We start from the raw sequence: 26,771 nt of genomic DNA, 5'->3' as shown, positions 1-26,771 counted from the left end.
GGTACCAATGGAGTCCTGTTGGGAGTCAGGAGTAACATGATGGTATGTACAGACATCCTAAGGCTGGGCCAATTCTCATAGGATTGGAGCATGGCTAACATGCAAATGAATTGTCAAAATAGGTTGGAGAATTATTCCAAAGAGTGTACTGGCTGAGGAAGGGGTTAAACTGTGGTTCCTCAGGACAGGGCATCTTTCACAGTCATGGCTGAAGGAAAATGAAAGAAGACCTCCAAACTGAGGATGGAGGTTGGCAGCAGACAGAAAGTACTGGTTCTAGGGATAAGCCACTTCCATTAAGAATACCTGGGTTGCTGTTCCGCTCTGGGTTCTTCCATCTTATCTTTGTGATTCCTGCTTCTCTTTGCATCAAGGTAAGCCTTTACAAATGGATTGTATTGGTTTTAAGAGCTATAATCTTCTCATTCTGATAAGCTGTCACAGATATATATTAAGTCTTGGGAATGCAATGGCTGGTAAGCATCCTCTGTAGACCCTCAACTATTACTATGTGGACTTGAAGTTTATATTTATGTAAGGAGTTCAATATGATCTGGCACCCTCTATTGTGCTTGCTGGTGAGTTTAACTTTGCTGAAGGATACAGGTGCATTCATCCACTGGGCTCCAAGTTCAGAGACTTAGAGTGGATATAGACTCAGCTGGGCACCTGCAGCTCAGACTGACTCCCAGGCATCCACTCTGTGTTCACATATTTCCAACGATGTCTGTCCGCCACTACAGAGTCCAGGAGGAAAGAATACATGGCATTGGAGACCAGGTCAGACACACTCACCTTCAGCATGGGAACATCCTCCTGCCCTTCTTGGTGACTCACCTGGCTGGTGAGCTCTTTGAAGTGTGCACACATCTAGCTTTTCTAGGCTGATGCTCGGGTTGCCCTTCTCCCTGCCAGCCGGCAGCTCTCATTCGAAGGAGCTCAGCTGGTGGTCCACTGCGAGCTCTTCCACAAGCTCTTTGATACTAAAGGAGCTTGTCCTCCTACCTACCCCTCCTCATGGCATCCCAGCCCTCACTCGACACCCGAGAGCCCTCTTCAACTCCTTTCAACTGCCCCTCTTCCAAAAAGAGGGACTGCTAAGGCCAGCATTTCCTAGGCATAGACTTAGAGGGTGAAGACGGGGTTTGAAAGGAAGAGGGGGGCAGGGCAGAGTCGTGAAGGTAGAGGTTATTCCCCTTGACCTCCTACAAGGCGTGACTAAAGCAAGTCTTTGTGGTATTGGATTTGCTTTAAACAACTAAAAGTTAGACTACTGACCCACACATAAATCCTAGTAAAATGTACAAATAAAACTATCAATATCTTTGAAGCTCTTTTTTAATTGAAAGGAGCATTTTAAATGTGTCAGGTTATAAATTATACATACATCAGGATTATTACACCATGTAATTTTATACAATATTTTATTAGATTTCTATGCTGTTTGTAAATATGTTAGCCACTGATATTTGAAGTTTGATATGGATCTGTAAAGTTTCCTTAAAGGATTCTTATGAGAGCTGCAACTTTTGACAAGTTAGAAGTTATAGACGCTTTGGGATGGCAACTTGGGAAAGTGCTACATCCTGTCAGCATTACTTTTTGTGCTTTCCCGTCAACACTGGGATGCCTGTGAACCTGACCTGCACAGAGCAGTTATTTTGGTTTTTAAGCTGCCTGCCAAACTGTTGCAGTAGCTTTTTGATGTGGGCAGCTGGCCACTTCAAAACAAATCAAAATACAATATTTGGTTTCTGAACTTACCTGGATTCCTATCTTTGAATATCAATGCTAGCTCAGATGGAATTTCAGGTCTGACTAATTGTTTTGATGTTCCTAGGCAGGTTGCATGAAACACATTTGATCAAACAGCTGACTCAGGCTTCACCTCTTATTAGTTGTTGTGGAGTGTCCCATCTGGTGCTGTGTTAAATGCAATATAAAATTAGAGGATAAAATATTAATCTTTAACTCCTACCCAGCATAAAATGGGCAACATATGCATTAACAAGAGCCATCAATCTATTTCTGAGGCTATGTATGTATGGTTTACTGCTGAAATCTAGTAGAGTTTTTAAATGTGCAATTTCCAGGCAGTCTAAGACATGTGAGTACAAGCAAAATAAGTAGATTTAGTGGGATGGCACAGACTTCAAACTGTGACGCAGATTTTAAACAAACAAAGGTAGTTTAAGTAGATCTTTCCCATTTATTCATACACTTTATTGTCTTAATTTAGAGCCAGCTCAATGAAACCCCCTCCTTTTTCCTTCCTTCCTTCCTTCCTTCTTTCCTTCTTTCCTCCCTCCCTTCCTTCTTTTCTCCTAGCTATCTTTTTAAACTGCAGTAGTGGGTAAAATAGATGGATGGCTTAAGATTAACCTAATCGATTATAATTAACAGCTATGTCATTAATACCAGATACTTCCCTGGGTCACTCATATCCAAAGAATGTAGATTTCATATTTTAGATGAAACAGGGTTGTAAAATATTGTATTTTCCATTGTATTAAAAGCATCTTCATGAGAAAAATGCAAACTAAAACTACAACCATTATTCATCTGTAAGATTGGAAAAATATAAAAAGTTTGATAATACACTCTGTGTTGATGAGGCTAAGGAGGAAGGAAAAAGTCTTATGCTTTGTTTCTCAGAATGTAAAATGGGATAAAATCTTTTGAGAGGAGTTTGGCAACATCTAACAAAATCACGAATGCATTTAGCCTTTGACCTAGCAATACCTCTTTGGGACAGAAATCTGTTCCAAAGACCCAAAAGTACACTCACTTTAATTTGAAATGACATGTGCCAAATGTTCTTCAGTGTAACATTATTGGACCTAGTACAAAACTGGAATCAACCCCAAAATCCAAAAATCCAACTCCAAAATTCAACAGTTGAATAAATTGCAGTGTATCTACACAATGGGGTGCTTTATGTACCTGTGAAGATCTCTGTGTAATGGATTATATTTTGTATATTTTGGAGTCTAAAGTGATAAAAGCAAGTTGCAGGAAAATGGGTATAGTATGGTACCTTTGTGTGTAGGAATGGGAGGAGAAAACCTTCCTTTCTTTCCTTCCTCCCTCCCTCATTTCCTCCCTCCCTCCCTCTGGAATCTTATAGATTCTTAATATAACTAAAAAGACAATAAAAAGCAAATTTTAAATATTGTAGGAAATTGAAACAACTGTTTATTGTGCAGGTGACAACCACACAGAGAAGATAATAATTGATGTCGAACACAGGATTTTGACAGCACTCACTCAGTGGTTTATAATCTCAAGAACCCAAAAACTGCAAATAATCTTAAACTGTACTCATGCTTTGATAGTAATAATATTGTTATTATGAGTTTGAAGCTATTTTAAATATATTATAATTGAAACAATTCATTGTATCACTGTTCTTAATATCCAAGTTTTTTCAACAATAGTTAAAATAAATACAAATAAGAAATTTAAAAATTAGCAAAACTGTAATTTTCAATTTAATGTAAATATATCAAGGTGGATTTATTATTTTTCCCTTTTTAAAATTATATATTTCCTGGCTTTCTCCACTGAAAAACTCTAGAAGTAGTAACAATCCAATAACAATGAACATCCCTTGTAACAAGATATTGCTATCTAAATACCATTCTTTTTTAAAATTTTTAATTTGTTTTATTTTATTGTGCACAAAACACGTAACATGAGATCTCTCCTCTTAATTTTTTAGCTATGTAATACATCATTGTTGACTATAGACACAATGTTGTACAGCAGAACTCTAGAATTTTTCATCTTGCTTAAGTGAAACTTCACGCCTTTTCGTTAGTATCTCGCCATTTTCTCCTCCCCTCAACCCCTGGCAACTGCCATTCTGCTCTGATTCCATGAATTTGACTATTTTAGATACTTCATATAGAATCATGCAATATTTGTCTTTCTGTGACTGGCTTATTTTTCTTATAATAATATCCTCAAGATTCATCTATGTTGTCACAAATAGCAAAATTTCTTTCTTTTTTTCAGGCAGAATAAAACCCCATTGTATGTATATGCCAAATTTTCTTTATCAGTTCATCTGCCAATGGATGTTTAGGTTTTTTCATGTCTTGACAATGTGAATAGCAGTGCAATGAACACAGGAGACGTAACGTCTCTTCAAGACCCTGATTTTTCAATTATCTTGGATTAACATCCAGTTGGGAATACTGGATTATGTAGGAGTTCTATTTTGAAGTTTTTGAGGAAACTCCGTACTATTTTCCATAGTGGGTATACCATTTTGTATTCCCACCAACTGTGTTCAAGGCTTCCAGTTTCTCATTGTGGTTTTCATTTGCATTTCCCTGATGATTAGTGACACTGAGCATTTTTAATGTACTTATTGGTCATTTGGATGTCTTCTTTGGAAAAATATCTATTCAAATCCTTAGGCCATTTTTTAATTGGCTTAGTAGGTTTTTTGTTGTTATTGAAATATGGGAATTCCTTGTTTATTTTTGAGATTATCCCTTTATCAGATATGTGGTTTGCAAATATTTTCTCCCAATCCATAGGTTGCCTTTCACTCCGTTGATTATTCCCTTGGCTATGCAGAAACTTTTTAGTTTGATGTAGTCCCAATTGTTTATTTTTCCTTTTGTTGCCTGTGCTTTTGGCATCATATCAAAAAAAAAAAAAAAATCATTGCCAAGACCAATATCATCAAGTTCTCCTCGTGATTTCTTCTAAAAGTTTTACTTTCAAGTCTTATGTTTGAGTCTTTAATCCATTTTGCATCTACTTTTGTGTGTGGTGTGATAGGAGGTTACATTTCATTTTTTTGCATGTTTTCCCAACACCATTTGCTGAAGAGACTATCCTTTCCCCATTGTGTATTATTAGCACCCTTATCAAAAGTCAGTTGACTGTATATGTGAGTTTATTACTGGGGTTTCCATTCAGCTCTTTGGTCTCTATGTCTATCTTTATGCCAGTATGATACTGTTGTGGTTACTGTAACTTTGTAATATATTTTGAAATCAGGAAGTAGGATGGATTCAACTTTGTTCTTCTTTCTGAAGATTAATTTCCACATATTTGTGAATTTTCCAGTTTTCTTTTTGCTAGTGATTTTTAGTTTCATTCCATTGTGGTTGGAGAAGATACTTGGTATGATTCCAGCCTTCTCGAATTTGTTAAGTCTTGCTTTGTAAACTACCATGTGATCTATCCTGTACAGACGTGCAGTTGAAAAGAATGTATATTCTGCTGCTGTTGGGTAGAATGTTCTGTATACGTCTGTTAGGTACATTTGGTGTGTAGTTTCATTCAAGTGCTCTTTTGCTTAGTAATCTTCTGTCTGGATATTCTCTTCATAATTAAAAGTGGGATACCGAAGTCACCTTGTTGTCTATTTTTCCCATCAAGTTTGTCAAAATTTCCATAATATATTTAGATGCCCTGATGTTGAGTGTATATATATTTATAATTGTTATATTTTCCTGGTGGATTGACCCTTTTATCATTGTATAATGTCCTTCTTTGTCTTGTGATAGTTTTTACTTGAAATTGACAATAAAAGTTAAGTATAATTATCATTAGCACAAATTTGTGAAATCTATCTTTTACTCTCATTTTCTCATTTTTTTGAAACATTATATTTGTAATCATAGTTATTTATATTTGATAAATAATTTAAGTTATTTATTAAAAATTTTTAAATAAATGGAAATATATCACTCAATTTTTATTTTCTTGCTAATGGAAGAATTTAAGCAAAAGTAACAATATTTTTAATTCTTAATTAGGGTAATGAAATTGAACTTAACCTTAAAGTATTGGATAAATATAATTAAAGAATAAAAGAAACGTTATAATAAATGCTTGATTATTATTAATGTTAAATTCTCTTGATTCCTGATTGTAATTGAAAATTTAAAACATACGTTATACATATATTTGCATTATAAATCTGTAACTAAGACTTGTGAATATTGAGAGAACTAATTATACGATTGGATGATGAAATATAGTCTTTCATCCAATGATTTAATTTTCATCATCTTTGTGGGATAACAAAGTTAATTAACTATTTAAAAACTTGCTATTCTTTTTGTATGTGTTTTATAAAAAGAAAACATTATATTCTGTCATAGCTTAAATTTCTAAATTAAGAAAGGAAAATATTTCAAGACCTTTATTAACTTGATCATTTTGGTCCTTTTTAAAAAAACAAATTATGTATTATTAACAGAGATGTACTTATCAGGAAATGATGATCTCCTCTGAAAAATTGAAACAAATATCAATGATTGTTTTAAATTATAGTCATTACTGGGAGAAAGAAATAGTAGAAAACTAGTCAGAGAAAAAAATTATATCCTTTAATTTGTAATAAATTTATTTGTAAAGGTGTGTGATGTGATACCTAGCTGTGAAAATAAGTAACACATCATAGGTAAACATTAAACCTGTGGAAATGAAATAAAAAATATCTGGGTAGGTATTTCACACAATACAATTGTGAGTTTCTGGGGTAGGATAAGAGGTACCAGTCATTTTCTATATGGAACAAAGATATAGCGACTTACACTCTATTGCCAGAAGAACTGAGGGGTTTAAACATAGAAATAGAATAATCAAATGATTTATTTCACAAGCATACATTTTTAAATATTGATGAAGACTTTTCTTGAAAGTAGAGCCAGGAAGATTTTAAGATTCTTAACTTTAAATATTAGAAATGAGCAGTGTTATACTTTGCATGCTAAAATTATTTAAATCTTACTCTTAAATGTATGTTCCCAGTGAAAAGTAATTCTTTGTTTTTTTTTTTTTTTTTTTTTTTTTTTTTTTGCTGATGAAGATGCACCCTGAGCTGGCATCTGTGCCAATCTTCCTTTATTTTGTGTGTGGGTCACCACCACAGCATGGCCTCCAGGTCTGTGCCTGGGAACCAGACCTGGGCCACCAAAGCAGAGCGTGCTAAACTTACCCACTAGGCCACAGGGCCAACTCCAAGTAATTCTTATTTTTTATTGTTGCTATCTTCAAGAAATCATATTTTTTATACAAAACAAAATTTTCCTAACTAAAAGGTATAATTAATTAAATTAAGAGCACATTTGAGTTGTGAGTGTGGCTATTTAGACCATGAAGTCATAATCAGGGCACAACAATACACTTGGTAGAAATTTAATCTAATTGAAGGCCAATTATTTTATTTACCTGTAATTCACATGTTCTATGCTTGCAAATAGAAGCAGCTGCTAGCCAAGTAACTAGGAAGAAACAAAACACCTTGGGTGGTTAATATTTCAAACTCAGCATTATAAAGCAGGGAAAAATAACATTTTCACATAAAAAATGCTAGATAAATATTTATATGCGCAATTCCAATTTGGTAACTTGTTTTCATTCTAAATTTTTTCATATTAATTCAACTATAAGCATTCTTATATCATAAATCATCTCCTATAAGTAAATAAGGTTAAAATTTTAAAATATTTGTTTTGATTAAGTAATATATGCACATTAGAAAATCACTTTAAAGAATGTCTTATAATGAAAATTAACAGTCTTATACCCCTTCTAGATCTACTCTCTAGAAGACTTTTAAAAATTGTTTATATTTTTATTTCCCTTCCAAAATATGATGTTATTTTCTGAATTTATTAATATCAGAAAACATATATTATTCCCCCAAATCAAATATAAATATTTCACTTGCTGGAGTCCTGTCCTCCTTCTCTATGTTTGACAGTTGTTTTACTGTTTCGGTTTTGTATCAGTTATCTTTAATATAAACAATGTGATTAAGTCTCAATTCATTTTTCTATCATCTTTTTATTGTTTCCATACTTTATATGACAACATTAATGCCCTTCCTTCTCTACCAAATTTTCCCCACAATCTGCTGTGTACTAATAACACTTTTCACATTTTTAAATCTCAGATTTTCATTTCATCCTCTAAGCATAACATCTTCTTTCCTTGGCCTGATGATTGACTCTCAAAATTGGAAGCCAATAAACAATATTTGCATTACCATGATTGTGAACACGTTGAGTAATGAAATACCAATTATCTTTCCATCTCCAGGAGTTCAAAGTCACAACCTAAATACCACTTTAAGGAGAATGTTAGACTAAAAGGATTTCCACAGTTGGTAAAAAATCATTTTAAATCATGCTTAAAAAATAATTTTCATCTTCAGTTTCTGTCATTATTGGAATTTATATTAACCATTTTAAAAATTTCATTTACTGCTTTTATACTCAACATTTTTCAGTTTTAAATCATGCTTCTCGTTGTCAAAAGTACCTGTAACGGTCTGCACTGGAATTTCGTTACCTGCTCTGTTGGGTTTTCTCTCTTTCTCTTTTATCATAACTTACTTTTGCTTAATTTACATATTATGGTTTTTTTCTTCCCTTAAGCTCACAATGAAGGATCTTTCTAAGCTATGAAATTAACATGTAACATTTCTGAGTCCTAAACTATATACATATATATATTTCTATATGTGTAGTTATATATGTACAAATATGTATATTTATAATACGTATAAAATTAGATAGTATGTGTTCCCTCAGCTGGTTGGTAAGTAGGTCTTTCTCCTGATTAGGTCTGAACTCATCCTGAGTATTGCAGGATGAGAGGACACACAGAGTAATCTTTTCCTTTGACCTGATCCTAGCAGTCTGCCTAGCTGTTGACAACACAAGCACCAAACTGACAAAGCCTTTGTTTTATGATATCAACATTCAAACTACTGTTCTTATTTAGGATTTAACTATTATTCCTTTATTTTTTTTAAGAAAATTGTCATTTTGAGGTAAGTGTAGATTCACTAGCAGTTGCAAGAAATACTCCAGAAGGTTCTCATGTCCTCATCACCCAGTTTCTCTCAGGGATGACTTCTCACAGACCAGAGCTACAGCCAGGATATTGGCGCTGTTATTGTCAAGACAGAGAACAAGTCCGTCACTCCAAGGATCCCTCATGTTGTCCTTTTATAGACACATGTACCTCTTTATTAACCCTTGGGAAACAGTAATCTGTTCTCCTTTTCTGTAATTTCATAGTTTCTATAACATTATATAAATGGAATCTGATAGCATGTAGATTTTTTCACTCAGTTTTGTCACTTTGGTTTTATCTCTCAGCATAACTCTCTGGAGACTCATCCAAGTTGCTGTGTTTGCCAATAGTCTCTCGCTACTTATTACTGAGTAGTATTCCATGAGTTAAGCTTTCACCCACTGAAGAACATCTAGGTCATTTTTTTTTTTTTGAGGAAGATTAGCCCTGAGCTAACATCTGCTGCCAATCCTCCTCTTTTTGCTGAGGAAGATTGGCCTTGAGCTAACATCCGTGCCCATCTTCCTCTAGTTTATAGGTGGGATGCTTACCACAGCATGGCTTGACAAGCAGTGCATAGGTCCGCACCCGGGATCTGAACCAGTGAACCCCGGGCCACTGAAGTGGAACTTACCATCTTAATAGCTGCGCCACTGGGCCGGCCCCCATCTGGGTCATTTTGAGCCTTGAGTTACAAATAAAACTGCTATAAACATTTATAGATGGGTTTTCGTGTGAACATAAATTTTAATTTCTCTGGGATAAGTGTTCAAGAGAGCAATTGCTGGATCATATCATAATTGCATGTTTTTTTCCTAAGAGACTGCCAAATTGATTTCCATAGTGGCTGGCCCACTTTGAATTCCCCTCAGTAATACTTGAGAGATTCAGTTTCCCTATATCTTTGCCAGCATCTGGTGGTGTCACTATAGTGGCATTATTTGGCCCATTATCATAGGTATATAATCACATCTTATTGTAGTTTTAATTAGCATTTTCTTTACAGCTCATGCTGTTCAATATCCTTTCATATGCTTGTTTACCATCTGTATATCCTCTTAGGAGAAATGTCTTTTGTCAACTTCTATTTTTTCTGCTTGTTATTTATTTATTTATTACCATTGAGTTTTGAGAGTTCTTTATATATTGTAAATACTAGTCCCTTGTTGGGTATGTGGTTTACAAATATTTCTCCCTCTCTACAGCTTGTCTTATGCTATTAACAGGTCTTTCACAGACCAAAAGCTTTTAATTTCTATGGAGGACAATTTATCAATTTTTCTTTTTATAAATGGTGTCTTTCGTGTGAAAATCTAAGAACATTCAGCATTCCAAAGACCTTCTCCTAAGTTTTTACTAAAAGTTTTATATTTTATATTTTACATTTAACTTCGTAATCCATTTTCAGTTAATTATCAGATAAGGCTTGTGACTTAGGTCAAGGCTTGCTTTCTTTGCCTATCAAACTGTTCTGGTACCATTGGTTGAAAAAGCAACCTTTCTCTATTGAATTGTTTTCCTTTCAGTTTTGTAAAAAATCATTTGGTCATATTTGTGGGTCTATTTCTGAATTTTGTATTCACTTCCATTGACCTGTGTGTCTATTCCTCCACCAATGCCACACTGTCTTGACTACTATAGATAGTATAAGGCCTAAAATTGGGTAGATTTATTCCTTCTGCTATGTTCTTCATTTTCAAAATTATTGTAGCTCTTCCAGTTTTGTTGCTGTTTTCTATTTATATTTCAAAATAATCTAGTCTATACAAAAATTCTTGCTGGTGTTTTGGTGGGAATTGGTTAAAACTTACATATCAATTTTTGTAGAATTGATGTCCTTACTGTTATGAGCTGAATCCTGTCTCCTCAAAATTTGGGTGTTGAAGTCTTATTCCCAGATTTAACAATCTGTGACTATGACTATATATAAAAGCAATTAAATTAAAATGAGTAATTAGAGTGGTCCCTAATCCAACACAACTGGCAATTAGGACAGAGACACACACATGGGAAGACCGTGTGACAGCACAGAGAGTAGATGGCCATCTACAAGTCAAGAAAACAGGTCTTAGGCTAAATATAAGCCGGTTGACAACTTGATCTCAGACTTTTAGTCTCCAGGATGGTGAGAAAACATGTTTCTGTTATTTAAGCTAACCAGTCTATGATACTTTGTTATGATAACCCTTGTAAACTGATACAATTATCAAGTTGAATCTTCCAATCTACAAACACTGCATGTCTTTACATTTACAATCATGCACCACATAATGATGTTTTGGATAATGACAGACTGCCTACAGGATGGTAATCCCATATGATTAGTACCATATAGCCTATGTGTATAGTAGGCTATACCATCTAGGTTTGCATGAGTACTATAGGAGAGGAAAAAATTTTCTTCTACCCTTCTATGTTCTCCTGGCTAGTCTAAGAATTAAATTGGTATGAGACAGAATAAGAGGAGAAAAACAAACAAAAGTTTACTAGCATGTATACATGAGAGAAACCCAGGAAAACTGAGTAGCTCATCAAAATGGCCAAAGCCTACCTAAATACCATCCTCAGCTAAAGATAAAAGAATATGTTGGGGGTGAGGAGAGTCAGGGACTTCAAAGGGAAGGACGATAACTCACAGGTGAGTGAAAGCAGCAAATGTTTGGAAAACAAGTATCTGTTTAGTCACAGAGAAATAGAAGCCCAACAAACAGGCTTTTCTAGGTTCCTCCCTGTTTACCACCTAGTTCATGTTATGCTAAGGTGATAGCTCACTTCCTAAGATAGGTCTTTTAAAGATTTTATTTTTCCTTTTTCTCCCCAAAGCCCCCTGGTACATAGTTGTATATTCTTCATTGTGGGTCCTTCTAGTTGTGGCATGTGGGACGCTGCCTCAGCGTGGTTTGATAAGCAGCGCCATGTCTGCATCCAGGATTGGAACCCACGAAACACTGGGCTGCCTGCAGCGGAGCACGTGAACTTAACCACTTGGCCACGGGGCCAGGCCCTAAGATAGGTCTTTTAATCTGAATTATTTTAGCCAGTTAAGGGGGAGGTAACAAGCAAGACTTAAGTCTTTTGTTTCTTAAAAATCATCAGCCTAAAATAACCCTCATGTTAAAGAGACACATTTTGGGGTGGCAAATTTTGTTCACCCTCAGTATACTCTATAATGTTCACACAACAATGAAATCATCTTATGACACATTTCTCAGAACATATTCTTGTTGTTGAGTGATGCATGACTGTATTTAGAACTTCTTTGATTTTTTTCTCAACATTTTATAGTTTTCCAATGACAGGTCTTGTAAATATTTGGTTATTTTAGGTGTATTTCATTTTTCAAAGTGGTTATAAGTAACATTGGATTTTTAATTTCAGTGTCCATTTAATTCCTAGCATATAAAAATACAATATTTTATATTTATCTTCTATTCTGTAACCTTGTTGGACTTATTAATTCTAGAAGGGTGTTTTTGAGTGTATGTGTGTTACTAGATTTTTCTTTATATATAATTGTCATCTTGATTATACACAAAAAAAGAAATTTTATTTCTTCCTTTCCCATACATCTTTTAATTACTTTTCTTGTCTTATTGCACTTGCTACAACTTCCCATACTATGTTAAATGAGAGAGGTGAGACTCAGTAGCCTAGCCTTGGTCCTGATCTTAATGTTAAGGGGGGAAATAGTTTAGTCTTTCACCATTAAGTATGAAGTTAACTGTAGGACTTTTGTTTTTGTTTTTGATAGATGCTGTTTATCAAGTGGAATAAGTCCCTTTCTATTTCTACTTTGTTCAGAGTTTTCTGTTTGTTTTTGCTCTTTTACATCATGAGTGGGTTGTGAAATTTGTCAAATCCTTTTTCTGCATTGAATTATATGATCAAGCAATTTTTCTTAAGACGTTAGTTGGGTGCATTACATTGATGTTTTCTGAATATTGAACTGGCCTTGTGTGCTGAAAATAAATATCAATTGGAAATAGTGTATAATTCTTTTTGTATATTGCTATATTCTATTTATTAATAATTTGCTAGGATTTCTGCATTGATTTCATGATGGATATTGGTTGGTAGCTTTCTTTTTGTGTATTGTCTTTTTCTTATTTTGATATTACTGTAATAGAACCTTCATAAAATGAATTGAAAGTGTTTCTTCCTCTTCTATCTTCTGAAAGAGATTCTGAAGGATTCATCTTAATTTTTCTCTAAATATTTGGTAGAAGTCTCCAATGAAACCACATAACAACTGGATATTTTCTTTTCGGAAGTTTTTTTTAATTAGAAATTCAATTCCTTTATCGGTTATTGAGCTATGCACATGATCCATTTCATAGTGGGTAAATGTGTTAGATTGTATTTTTTTAGGAATTGGTCCATTTCATTTAATATATCATATTTATGCATGTAGAGTTATTCATAGTATGCACTTATTATCCTTTTGAAGTCTGCAAAGTCCATATTGATATCCCTTCGTCCTACGTTGATATTCACAAATCACCTTTTTACTTTGTCAGACTTGTTAAAAGTTTGCCAATTTTATTAAACTTTTCAAAGAACCAGCTCTTTGTTTCATTGATTTTCTTGATCATTTTTCTGTCTTCAATTTCATTGATTGCTATTCTTATCTTTATGATTTCCTTTATTCTGCTTGCTTCTGGTTTACTTTGCTCTCTGTTTCTTCTTTTCTTAAGTATACCCTTATTGCTATTCATTTCTCTTGACATAGTTTTAACAGTGTTCCATAAGATTTGATATGTTGTATTTCATTTCTATGCAATTCAATTAATTTTTTAGGTTTCCTTCAAACTTTCTCTTTAACCCATGGATCACTTAGAAGTGTGCTGTTTAGTTTCCAAGTATTTAAAGATTTTCCTATTATCTTTCTGTTATTGATTTCCAGTTTGATTCTCCTGCAGCTGGAGAACTTGCTGTGTATGATTTCAGCTCAAATTTTTTGAGCTATATTTCATGGCCCAATATATGGTCTATCTTGATATATGTTCCATGGGTGCATGAAAAGAACATGCATTCTGTTGTTATTGGATGGAATAATCTATAAATGTCAACATTACCCTCTTGGTTTTTGATGATTTCAACTTCTTCGTTATCCTTGAAGATTTCCTGTCTACTTGTTCTATCAATTGTTGAGAGAGGAGTGTTACCATTACAGCTCTATCTGTGCATCTGTTTATTTCTCCTCTCAGTTTCATCAGTTTTTGCCTCATGTATTTTGTAGTTCTTTTATTTGCATTATGTTATATGCATGCATACACACTTAGGATTATGTCATATTGGTGGTTTGGTCCATTTATTATAATAAAGTTCTCTCTGTCTCTGATACTTTTGTGTTTGCTCTGAAGTCTGCTTTTTCTGATACCAATATAGTGACTCCTGCATTCTTCACATGAAGACGTTTTTCCATCCTATTCATTTCAATATGCTTATGCAGTTATATTTGAAGTGTGCTTCTTGCAGACAGTGTATAGTTGAGTGATTTTTTTAATCCACTCTGGCAATCTCTACTTCTTAAGTAGTGCATTATATTGTTTACATTTTATGTCATTATTGATATATTTAGGCTTAAATCTATCACTTTATTTTTCTTGTTTTCTGTGTATTCTCTCCATTTTTCCGTTTTCTATCCTCCTGTGGGTTATTTGAACACCTTCTTTTAGAATTCCATTTTGATTTAATGAGTATTTTTGAATGCACCTCTTAGTATACTTTTGTAGTGGTCCTAGGTGTTGTATTATATATGCATAACTTAGCACAGTCCACTAGTATCATCCGGTTACCAGTTTGAATAAAGCCTAGAAATCTTAAGTCACTTTATACAGCCCAATTTATAATATAATCGTCTTAAATGTTTAGAATCACTTTAAATAATGATTATTATTATAATTACTGCTTCAACCATTAATCATAATTTAGAAGACTCAAGAGAAAAAGGAAAGTTGTACATAGAATTATTTGGTTTTGCTTCCTCTATTCTTTCTTCTTCCAAATTTTCAAGTTTTCTTCTTTTATCATTTCCTTACTATTCAGTAAATTTAAAAAATGTTTTTAGAGTATATCCACTGGCAACAAATCTTTTCATTTTCTTTCATTTGAGAAGACTTTCCTTTCATTCCTGAAGGATATTTTCATTAGATATAGGACTGTGGATTGATAATTCTTTTATTTCAGCCCTTAAAAATTGTGTCACTTTATTCTTGCCTTGACTGTTTATGAGAAAATGGTTACCATTTCTATAGTTTCTCCCTTTTTAGGTACACTGTCATTTTTTTTCCACTACTGTCAAGATTTTTGTTTTTAGTTTTCAGAAGTTTCAGTAGGATGTGTCTCAGTGTGAATTTCTATCCTGTTTGGGATTTGCTTAGTTTCTTGAATTTGTATGTTCACGTCTTTTGCCAAGTTTGAGATGCTTTCAGCCATAATTTCTTCAAGTACTTTTTCAGCATGTCCTCTTTCTCTTCTTCTTCAATGTAAGGAGTGTAGCCACCATTGTTTTATAATGTTTTCCTGGAGTGCAACATTTATTGTCTAAAAATTTACTATCTTGCCAGGCTGCTCTCTCCTGGTCTTTTGGCTCAAGAGGGCAGTCTTTTTGCAGAGCTTGTATTTTCTGGGCCTGTTGGCTCTTCCGTGTTTTCAGCTTCTTCAGCTCCATGTCTGAGATATATGAAGCAAAAATCAAACCTCAGAAACTCACCACTGTATCATTCCTCGACACAGAATTCCTTATCAGATCTTATCTTTGTCTCTTTATCTTATCTTAACGAATCTTAAGAATTTCTTATATTTTCTTCATCTTTCAGAATCTTTTGTGTTTGTTTTGTATATAATACCTAGAGTTTTTAGTTGTACTTAGTGAGAGGACTAGGGAAAAGTATAATTTATCCACCTTCCTAGAAGCTAAAATTTAAATGTAAATTAATTTAAATTGATTAAAATGAAATGATATTAAAATTTACATTTAAGTAAAATTAACAATTTAAATCAATACCATATTAGCTATAAAGCAACCACATGTGACCAGTAGTTACCATATTGGACAGAGCAGGTAATAGAACATTTATACCATCTCTAAAACATCAATGTGACAGTGCTGCTTTAAGGGTAAACGTTCTAATGTTTTGCTTTGGGGAAAATGCCTGATGCTTCCATTCTTAGGGCATCAATAGGTTGGTGGGAAGTATACTAGTTACATGATTAGAGCAGTTATCTCATAAAAAAGTCATTAATAAATTCTTCTATTTTCATCCATATTTCTTCACTTTCCTCCTGAGTCTGAGCACCGAGTCTCCCTGGATAACAACAGGAAAATGGTCTCCCCTTGCTCTATGCTTGAAAATTAGGCTGTCATTTTTCCTCTTTGTCTATTAATCACTATTACAAAATTTTCAACCTCTTGATGACTTACTCTTTTTTTAATAATTTTATGTTTTCATCTAAAAGTGCTTTTTAGAAGCACATGAGAAAAACAAAATGCCAATATGGTTTCTTTAATGAGAAGCACCAAGATTTTACTTCTGTTCTAGAAGCTAGGCAGGTGATTCACCTTTATTTTTTAATGCTCACCAATATAAATATACATTGTACATACTGTTTTGCTTATTTTATAAAAATTTAAGGTTTTGTATTCCATTAAAAAGGGAAGCAAAAAAACCTAAAAATCTACAAAATGGAAATTCATTATTTAATAAATGTATGGTGTGCATCATTTCTATACATTTTTTCTTTTATTTGTTGTAATGTATACTAGTTTAATACAGTTAAAATGAGATGGATGATTTGAAGAAATTTACCCCCCAAATGTGTAATTTTAATAATCTGATATTTAGGTTTTTAGAATAATTATCTGCCTTAGATTAATAACTCCAATTATGAGAGCAAATATAGGATAAAAAAGTGAAAACTGTTCAGTACTAGAATGAAAAATAGGATTATAATGAAACTAAATTATGATAGATGTAAAGTCTAAATTGAATGTGGAAAAAGTTTGTTTACCATAATAACAATTTCCATGGATGTAATACGTTAAATGCCACATTTAGATTCTTAAATAAAAATTACACTTACTAACCAACTCATGAATATATTTTACAGTTTCCTTCACATTGTTCTTAATTTGTTTTTATTCGTCACACCTTTTGTCTTTCCTACCAATGGAATTATATTGCCTGGAAAACAGTAGTAAAGAGAGGTAACATTTGAGCAGTTTCATTGAAATATCACAAAATAAAGCCATATATACAAGCGTAAATTAAAGAAATTATTATCTTGGAGTTTAAATAACATAGCAGTGTATATGTTAGGAATTTTAGACTATTTTTGAAAGTTATTAGTTATCTATCTAAATAGCTACAATTGTGTATCCCTAGTATGAAACATTCAGAACATAATCATGAATAGTCTTATATATGGAGCATTCATTTCTTCATTTAATAAACGTGTATTGAGTGTTTACTATGTTTGGATTCTGTATGTAGGATACTGCATATCTATCATGTAGGCATTCTCTAAGAAGTGATTTGTGTGGGAAATGTGACTAGCTAACTCACCCAATAATCCAACAACAAAGGAAAATATTTTGTCCTTTCATTTCTCTATTTAAGGGGCGATCTGGCTCTCTCTTGTGCTGTTGGATGGAATATCATCATTATCTGGGCCAGGGAGTCTTAAAGTGTGCTTGTAGGTATATTGAAGGCTTATGTTTATTGGACTGTGAGCTTTTGAAGAAATAAATGTCTTTTTTATAGTGAAATCAAGTGCAAACTGATAGACCCTCATTTTTATAAACATCAGGATTTTGTTTCTAAGAACCTAATAATTGGGTTCATTTCAATACTAGAAGCTTTGAGAATATTGACATAAATTTTGGCTACTTCAGAAATTACCTTCTACTGTATATATATATATATACACATACATATATATATATATACACATATACATATGTGTATATATATGTGGCCTTTTGTGTATATATATATATACTATATATATATAGACCTTCTACTGTGTATATATATATATACACACACATATATATATGTATATATATATATGTGGCCTTTTCAGAAGGGAATTTTTTATTTTTATGTCATTGACAGTGATATCTCAAATTGATTATATTAATTAATTAATGATGCTATTTTTGTTGTTAATTTATAAATTACTCTTGCTTATTGTACTTATTATAATTATTTGATTAGTCTATGGTATGTAGTTATGAAATATGGTTGTTTAACTATAATTTTCCTGTAAGCTCATAAAAATAATATGTCTGATATATTCAAAATCCATTCAATGAATATATATCCAAATAAATATTGAAGTTAATACTTAAATTTAAATAATTAATATCTTTATAGTAAGTACAGAAGAATAAATCACACCTCCCAAAACACAGTTACCTATCTTTCAACACTTTGTTATTACCGTGACTCTATTTTTCCCCTGACCATTAAGAATGGGTAAGATAGGTGAGTTCGACATATGCTTACCTTGGTGAACACCATCAAAGTTTGTGAGTCCCTGGGCTGGGTAATTTAATAAGGTCTATTGAAATAGTACTTTACTATTCTCTTTACCATTGAGACATCTTAATTTCTGAAAAGTAGTTTTTCCAAGGTATCTTATTTTGTATGATAGTTGGCCAGGGAACATTGATATTTGTATGGGTTATTTTATGTAGGGCACCATATAACTACAACAATAGAAATAAAAATCTCAAAAAGCCTAATATTTTACTTTAAAATTTATGATCCTCATAAACTTGATCTGTGATTTCTATCATTGGAGATGCCAGTGCAGAGAATAAATGCCCATTAAAGGTAGAAAAGTTAGATGTTCATAAGTAATTATGAAAGTGATTATCAGAGAGAGGAAGAGGGAAAGGGAGAAAGAACGAGGACTGTAATATGATCATAGAAGGAATTATAGACAAAAAAGAGTATATCTAATATGTATTATTGATATTTTTAAGAAATACTAAGCAAATGAAACATTTAAAACATAGAAAGGGTCAAAAGTATAATTTTTAAAAACTTTTCTAAAATAAAGACAAATTAAATGTGCAGACTGAAGGAGCTCAAAGATTCCCAAGAAATAATGATACCTAACATTCATACCTAACATTCCAAATCAAAGCGTATTCTGGTAAAGATGTTAAAATTCAAGTACAAAGAAAGAATCCTAGGAATAGGCAGGGGAAAAAGTCATGCTTCCCACTAGTGTGAAATATCAAATGGATTCAAATTCTTCACAGCAATATTCAATACCAGAAGACAGTTTGATCAGTATCTAAAATACACTGAGAGGAAGAAAATGTGATGCAAAAATTTTATAATCAGCCAAGTTATCCTTTGATCATAAAGAAAACTTTTGAGTATAAAGGTAAAGTAAGCACAAAGTTACACCATTTATGAGTAACAAGGTCTGAATCTCCTGGGGAAGAAGGCTAGATGGTGATAAAGTAAGAAAAGGGGAGAATGGAGCTCAAATCAGCTGATTAGATAGTGAGAGCTACAATATGTTTTTTGAATTGACGGAAGTAGCCACCCATTTCCACCCACCCTCACTTCTGCCCAAATATGTTAAGGTTAATTTTTATTTAAGGAAAGTCATAGAAGGGCAAGTGAGGTAGCCACAATGATCAGAGCAAAAGTAGGAGTTTTCAGTCAGCTTCCTATGGTTTCCAGACTCCCTAACTTTGACTGTGTCTCCATAAGGGAGTATTGTCAATATGCAAAGCTCAATTATTTCTATGCTTACAGCTTTTTCAGACTCAAGTCACTCAATACCACTCAGAATGAAATTTAAACTGTATCTATGTCCTTCCTGTGAACTACTTATAGACAACTTGGATTCTGCTTTTCTAGTCAAACTCACCAGAATCTACTGCAAATTCTTTTCTAAGGACAAGATGAAGAAAATGGAAATCCTATTTATCCCTAGCCCAGTTCCACCTCTTCCTCTGTCTCTTCTCTATCTAGATACAGTCACACATTACTTAAAACAGATACATTCTAAGAAGTGTGTCCTTAGGTAATTTTGTCGTTGTGCGAACATCATAGAGTGTACTTACACAAACCTAGATGGTATGGCCTACTACACACCTAGGCTATATGGTACTAATTTTACTTTTTTGTCATGTTGTGACATTTTCCAACTCACTTTCATATTCTTTGGGCATCATATAAAGTCTTCTTTGAACACTTGTTTCTCACTGTTCACGTTTCACTTATTATTTATAAAGGTGATATTATCTATAAATTCTTTGAGAATTTGGAGAATGATTTTCTTCATTTTTACTTTATTTTTCTGTGACCATCTTTTCATCAGAAATGTCCTTTTATTGATTTAAAGAAAAAAGATTTGTGCATGTAATAAGAGCTCTAGACTCAATTCTGATGTCTGGAGGGAAGAGATTTCCTACACATCCAAAGACAATTCTCTGACACCAGCTAGGTGTTCCACAACTTAACTCAATTCTGACACTGTCCATCCAGAGTTAGCATCCGATTTCACAGATTAAGGGTTCAGTCCTACAAGACTGCCCCTCTCAACTTCAGATGTCAGTTGCAAACCCGTGTTATCACCTGTGCTTCTGACTGACCAGCTAGAGGTTAGAGGTTCCAATGACCTCCTCCAACTCAGGATGCCAGTCCCAGTTCCAGGTTGTTCCTGTACATCTGGTAGAGTGGCTGTAAATCAGAGGTTCTCACAACCTCCTCCTTGGGTTGAAATAAGTTGCTAGAGTAGCTCACAGAAGTCAGAGAAACATTTTACTTACTAGATCACCAGTTTATTTTAAAAGGATATAACTCAGGAACAGCCAGATGGAACAGATGAATAGGGCTAGGTATGAGGAAAGAGCATGAAGCTTCCATGCCCTCTCCAGGTGCACCACTCTCCCCACATCTCCATGTGTTCACCAACCTGGAAGCTATTCAAACTCCATCCTTTTGGTTTTTTATGGAGGCTTCATTACATAGGCATGATTGATTAAATCATTAACTGTTGGTGACTGAGCTCAATCTTCAGCCCCTCAGCCCTTTGTGCAGATCAGGTGTGGGACTGAAAATTCCACCCTCTGATCATATAGTTGGCTCCACTGGCAACCAGCCCCCATCCTTAGGTGCTTTCTAAATGCAATCTCATTAAGATAACAAAAGACTCATTTTCTACTCTCAACACTTAGGAAATTCCAAGATTTTGGGGAGCTGTGAGCTAGGAATGGTGGACAGAGAGCAAATATATACTGTTTTTCCTAAATCACAATATCATAGCATAGAACTTATATCATTTTCTTTGTAATTATGACCCATCTTTGAATTATTTTTGATGCTTATCAGAGAATTTGGCAACTCGTAATAGGGGCTATCGGGGGATTGGATTCAAAGATGCTGTTTCCAAATTCTTCCTCAACAAATTGTTTGGTCAACAGAAAATCTTCTTTAGTATTCAGCATGCATTTGGTAGATATGATTTATCATGCAGCAAAGCCCCTTGCTTGATTTAGCCAATGTCCATTCCAATAAAGGGAAACTGTTCAGTATTTAAGTACAGAGAAATTTATAGCCAACCATTGGTTACAAGAGTGATGGAATGGCTAAATGTGTTAAGGGAAGAGGAAGGTTGTTCTTCATAGATCAAGGAACTGTCACTACCTTTAAGCCGCAACTCATTTTGCCCCAAAGCTGCTGACAGTGTGAGGTGCAAGCTGTCTCTCTGTGTCTGCTACTGCTGGAAATGTATTTCGCTGTTAAGCAAAAACCAGGAGCCTACACTCCTACTGCTTCCAAACTATTCTCAAAGCTGCTGCCTGAAATCACCTTTTCTTTTCTAAACAGCTTTATGAAATATAGGTTACATATTATAAAATTCACCCACTTTAAACACAAACAAATCAATGAATTTTAGTATATTTGCAGAGCTAGTCTGCCTGCCTCTGCCTCCCACCCCTGCATACATACCTGTCTCTTAGGGTGGAGGTGTTATCACACAAAGGGCACAATCTGCCCACCATGAGACAAAAACCAACGTCAAGAGGCAAGATGGTGGCAGAGAAAGGGCATTTTATTACAGCTTGCTAGAAAGAGGGAAGATGGTTGTTGATTAATGTCCAAAAGAACCATCTTAAGGGGGCACAGAATCTTGAAACAGTTATATAGGCCAGCGGGTTATAGGGGAGGGGGTTAGGAATGTTGTCTCTCTGGTGTTACAGACTGGGAGTCGGCACACCAGATCTTTCAGTTGTCATTGACGATGGCTATCAGCATAGATGCTCTGTTTGGGGGTCATCACATTCCTAAGGAACTCAAAAGAACAAAGTTAGCGTCTTATCGCAGCTGGGAAGTATATGCACAAGCAGGGGCCATAAAATCTACAGAACAGGTGGATCTCCTGGAGGGTCCATATCCAGCTGGGTTAGTTAGTCAGAGGTCATTCAAAGTTACAACATGGTTTATTTTCTACAATATGGCTTCCCTTAGGTCAACCTTGTATTGAGCCAATAACAGGAGTTCTATGACATGAAGACCATGGGAAAGATACCTTCTTTTGACCTTATAGTACTGTTACAGTTACAGACCAAGGTGCTGACAGAAGCCAAGAAAGGTAGCAAGATAATATCCTCTTCCTTCTTTCTTCCTTCCAAATTCGGTCCAGTACCTTCCACTGACAGAAACCAAGAGAAATCTACCTAGCAAATGTGTCTGAAAAATGTGATTTCTAGGTTTATGTCTCAGAGGTATGAAAAGAAGCACTGAAAGGAAAGTGTAGTATTGAGAGCCCATAGACAGTATCCATCGCATTTCTCAACTTATAGTCATAGATTGTCTCTCTCTGTTCCTGTCTTAGTCTATTCAAGATGCCATAACAAAATATCATTGATGGGGTGGCATAGAAACAACAGATCCTTATTTATCACAGTTCTGGAGGCTGGGAAGTTCAAGATCAAGGTGCTCACAGATTTGGTGTCTAGGGAAACCTCCCTTTGTAGTTCATAGACACATATGCTTTTGCAGTGTCCTCACATGGCAGAGGGAGGAGGGATTTCTCTGGGTCTCTTTTATAGGGGCACTAATCCCATTAAGTGCTCCACCCTGTGACTTAATCACCTCCGAAAGACTCCACCACCAGATATCATCACACTGATTAGGTTTTAACATATGAATTTGGGGGGACACAAACCTTCCACCTATGGCAATACCCCTCCGCTTTCTTAACTTATTTAGCTTCCATTGGAACAACTATCAGATTATAATGGAAAAAGAAGAAATGGTTTGTTTTTATTTTCCAGTTATTTGCTTTTCTGCTCCAAATATCTGGGTCCCAACAGGATATATCCCACTGTATCGAAAGCCTTCCTATAATGCTGGATATCTGAGCTCTAATTTGTAGAGATTATGGAGGATGACACAATTTCATGGAAAAAAATATATATCTTGGCGACTGAGGAAGTTTGTGAAAACACACATTGTGTACTCTCGTTTAGCTTAATATTTCACATTTTTGGCTGTATAATTCAGTCTGTATTTTGAAATTGTGAATTTTTTCTATTTCTCAAATTTTCTACTATGCTTTTTTTTGAGGAGGAGTACTTGCTATGGGTTGAAAAAGATGAGATTGAAGTAACAAGCTTATAGTCCACTATTTATTTTACAGAAATCCTGCATTTTCCACTTCTAGTCCTATCTGAGACCAATTTCTAATTGTCTCTCATGGGAAACATCACTGTTCCATCTTCTAATACTTTTTGTTCTTGCTGTTGTAAAGCTCATATCATGTATCTGGTCACAGAAGCAAACCATAAATCACAAATCATACAATGCTCATCCTTGTAAGAACATGTCAAAGAAACATTTGTCTAATTGAAATATCACTTGCAAATGTGCTACACGTAGTATCTGTATTAGTATCCTAGGGCTGCTATAACAAAGTACCACAAATATGTGGCTTAAAGAAACAGAAACTTATTTTCTCACAGTCTGGCAGCAAGCAGTCTGAAGTCAAGGGGTTAGCAAGGTCATGCTCCCCCTGAAGACTGTAGGGAAGAATCCTTCCTTGTCTCTTTCTAGCTTCTGATGGTTGCTGGCAAATTCTTGACATTTCTTGACTTGTAGTTGAATCACTCCAATCTCTGTCTCCATCATCACATGGCCCTTTTCCCTGTGTGTCTCTCTCTCCTAATAAGGACACTAGTCATTGGATTTAGGGCTTATCACAATCAATAAAACCTCACCTTAACTTGATTAAATCTGCAGAGACAAAGTCACATTCATAGATATCAAGGTTTAGGACATGAATATATCTTGAGGCACACAACTCAGCTCACAATAGTACCTTATATTACTATTAATACAAAGCTGGTAGATATGGTAAATTTTTAGGCCAATGCTAACCAACATATGGTATATAGATTTTCATGTTGAACTGACTAAAATTACCTCAAACAAAATTTCAAAAAAATGAATAAATCTTCAACTTCGAAACTACTCACCTGCTCATTCCATTTTCTGTTTAAAATAGATGTACAAAGGATGGTGATTTGTGTGTGTGTGTGCACATGTGTATGTGCTGTATGTAACTACATGGATTTTATGTGCAGGACTTTCCCAAACACTGCTTCTTAATTTACTACAGTACAACTGAATTCTGGAGCTTAAACCAGAAGGAAGCCAGGTCTAGATATTGAGCTAGTAAGATGACACATGCAACAATTCTGATAACAAACTTAATTCAACCACCTATTTTTTTCTTTTTTTAATTGAGATGTATTTGACATATTACTCTTCGTTTGAATAACTGCCTCTCACACGCCATTGGGTTCTAATTAAGCATGACTCTGGGACACCAAGTGATCATGAGACCAGAACTTCCCATAATCAACCAGACATTATCAGATCATTAAGCCATAAAGTCAAGTGAGCACAGCTGAAGTTGACTGTGTAATGAAAATGATACAATCAGGATTGTACCAGATAGTTATGGGGGGCACAGGCAAATTGCATGTGTAAGTCACTCAGATTCCCCAGTCACCTACAACAGAGTGAACTGTTGCTATTTCACCAACTCTCCTGATTTGAGTCCATTCAAGGACTGTGGCTGGATACTACCTTTAAGGGTTTTCTATAACAGATGGTACTCATACCTCCCCTCTCTAAGAGAAGTTATGGAAAATTTTTCTCCCAATAATGGAGGACCCATTTTGCAACATGATACCTAGAAATCTCGGAGAGATACACTATCTTATAGTTACAAATTGTAGTCTATTTCTACACACCACTTCAGAAGTCCTGTTTTACTCTCCCTTAGTCCACCTCCACTCAAGGGACCTGTTCCTCAGCATAGAAGAATCTCACCTCAAGTCCATATCATGTTCCTTTTGCCTCCACCATGTTGCTTCCCTATTGACAGTAAGGCATTGGGCTAGCATATAAATAAGGTGACCAGACTAACTCATTCCAGTATTCCCAGGCCTTTCCTGTTTTTAGCACCAAAAGTCTCTCAGGAAGCCCCTCAGTCCCAGGAAAACAAAGACAGTTAATCACGTTAAATACAACCTGGCTGCCTTAGATACACAACCCCAAAGTGAAGGGGAATTGGTGTATTATGTAGTAAATCTTTGCAAAATATGGAATGGGAGCTGATGGATCAGTACACTCTTCTTTAGCATCCCTGTCCTGAGATACGCTTCACATCACTTCTCAGGCAATCTCTTGGCATCATGCAATCGATAGCCCACAGAGGTAGAGATAGTAATAATATCTCTTTGTTTTGGCCCTCCCTCTAGTTCTGATTCCCTCTCACTATTCTTTGCCATTTTTCCCTGAGATCACCTCCCCCATAATGTACTCACATATACCTTTAAGTTGTGCTTTCTCAGGGAGTTGTTATAAAATGCATGCTATTTTAGCAAAACACACTTACTTGAATTTGAAGTACTTAAAAAAGCTAAAGTACTACTGAAAGTCATGGTGAATTTCAGATACAAATTTATATTATTCACATACAAGATTCTTCTTAAACATCCTTCTAAAGTTAAAAGAAAGTAGATTGTGAAAAAAATTTAAAGTTTGGAGCATTGTCTTTTCTCAAAATTTAAAAAGCTGCATAATTTGAATTGGGATTGAATCCTTCTTTGAAAGATCAGAGAATTAGCTCACTTAAATTTCCTCCCACATCTCCACCTATTATCTCCCAATTTTCATTATTTCTGTTACTTAAATTTTTCTGCTCTAGCTTTAAATTCCATAGTTGTTCAATACAAATTATATCTTAAAATAGATTTAAGTCCTTTCACCATATAAAGCCAGATTGAGATTGCTTCAGGATCTACATTACTGCATCCATACCTGGTTTAAAGATTATTCCAACGTTTATAACGAGTGTGAAAAACATGCCAGAATGTTCCAGATATTTCCCATTACTACATCAATAGCAATTGAAATGTATCAAAGTCTTCGCATTTCTTAGTTTTCCTTGGTAGTCTTTACAACAGCTCAGCATAGCCACTAGTCTCTTTGTTAAAGTTTGTCCAGTCTCAAGTTACTTTGTCACATTTATCTCTTAGTTCATTGAATTTAATTGTCTAATTTGTTTGTTGTCTTGCTTTGCTTGTTTTGAATATTGGGGAAAGCAGTTTGCAGATGTCTGTGTTTCCGCATGTTTGTGAATGCTTGAGTGTTGTCTTTCTTCCATTAATAAAAAAAAGGCTGGGTACAAAATTTTTCTTTCACGCTTTCCTTTGGGACTTTCAGACATGACCCCTCTGTCTGCTCTGAAGAAATCTCACGTTAGTCCTTTGCTTGCTTCTCTATGAGCCTTTCGTTTCACTGGATTTCGTCTTCAAGAAAGACCAGTAGGTGTTAGTTGTTTTTTTTTTTTTTAACTTTTTAGGTTCAACAATGTGGATGTTCTGT

At 34.5% G+C, this 26,771-nt stretch overlaps 1 pseudogene; it reads right to left on the bottom strand.

The window, feature by feature from the left end:
* Positions 1–296: 296 nt before the first annotated feature.
* LOC124244610 (T-box transcription factor T-like) overlaps positions 297–26,771 on the bottom strand; it is a 189,367-nt pseudogene continuing 162,892 nt past the window's right edge.

The sequence above is a fragment of the Equus quagga genome, chromosome 9, assembly GCF_021613505.1.
Source record: "Equus quagga isolate Etosha38 chromosome 9, UCLA_HA_Equagga_1.0, whole genome shotgun sequence".
In the NCBI taxonomy this organism is placed as follows: domain Eukaryota; kingdom Metazoa; phylum Chordata; class Mammalia; order Perissodactyla; family Equidae; genus Equus; species Equus quagga.
The sequence above is the reverse complement of the archived record's forward strand: the minus strand, read 5'-3'. Positions and strand labels throughout refer to the sequence as shown.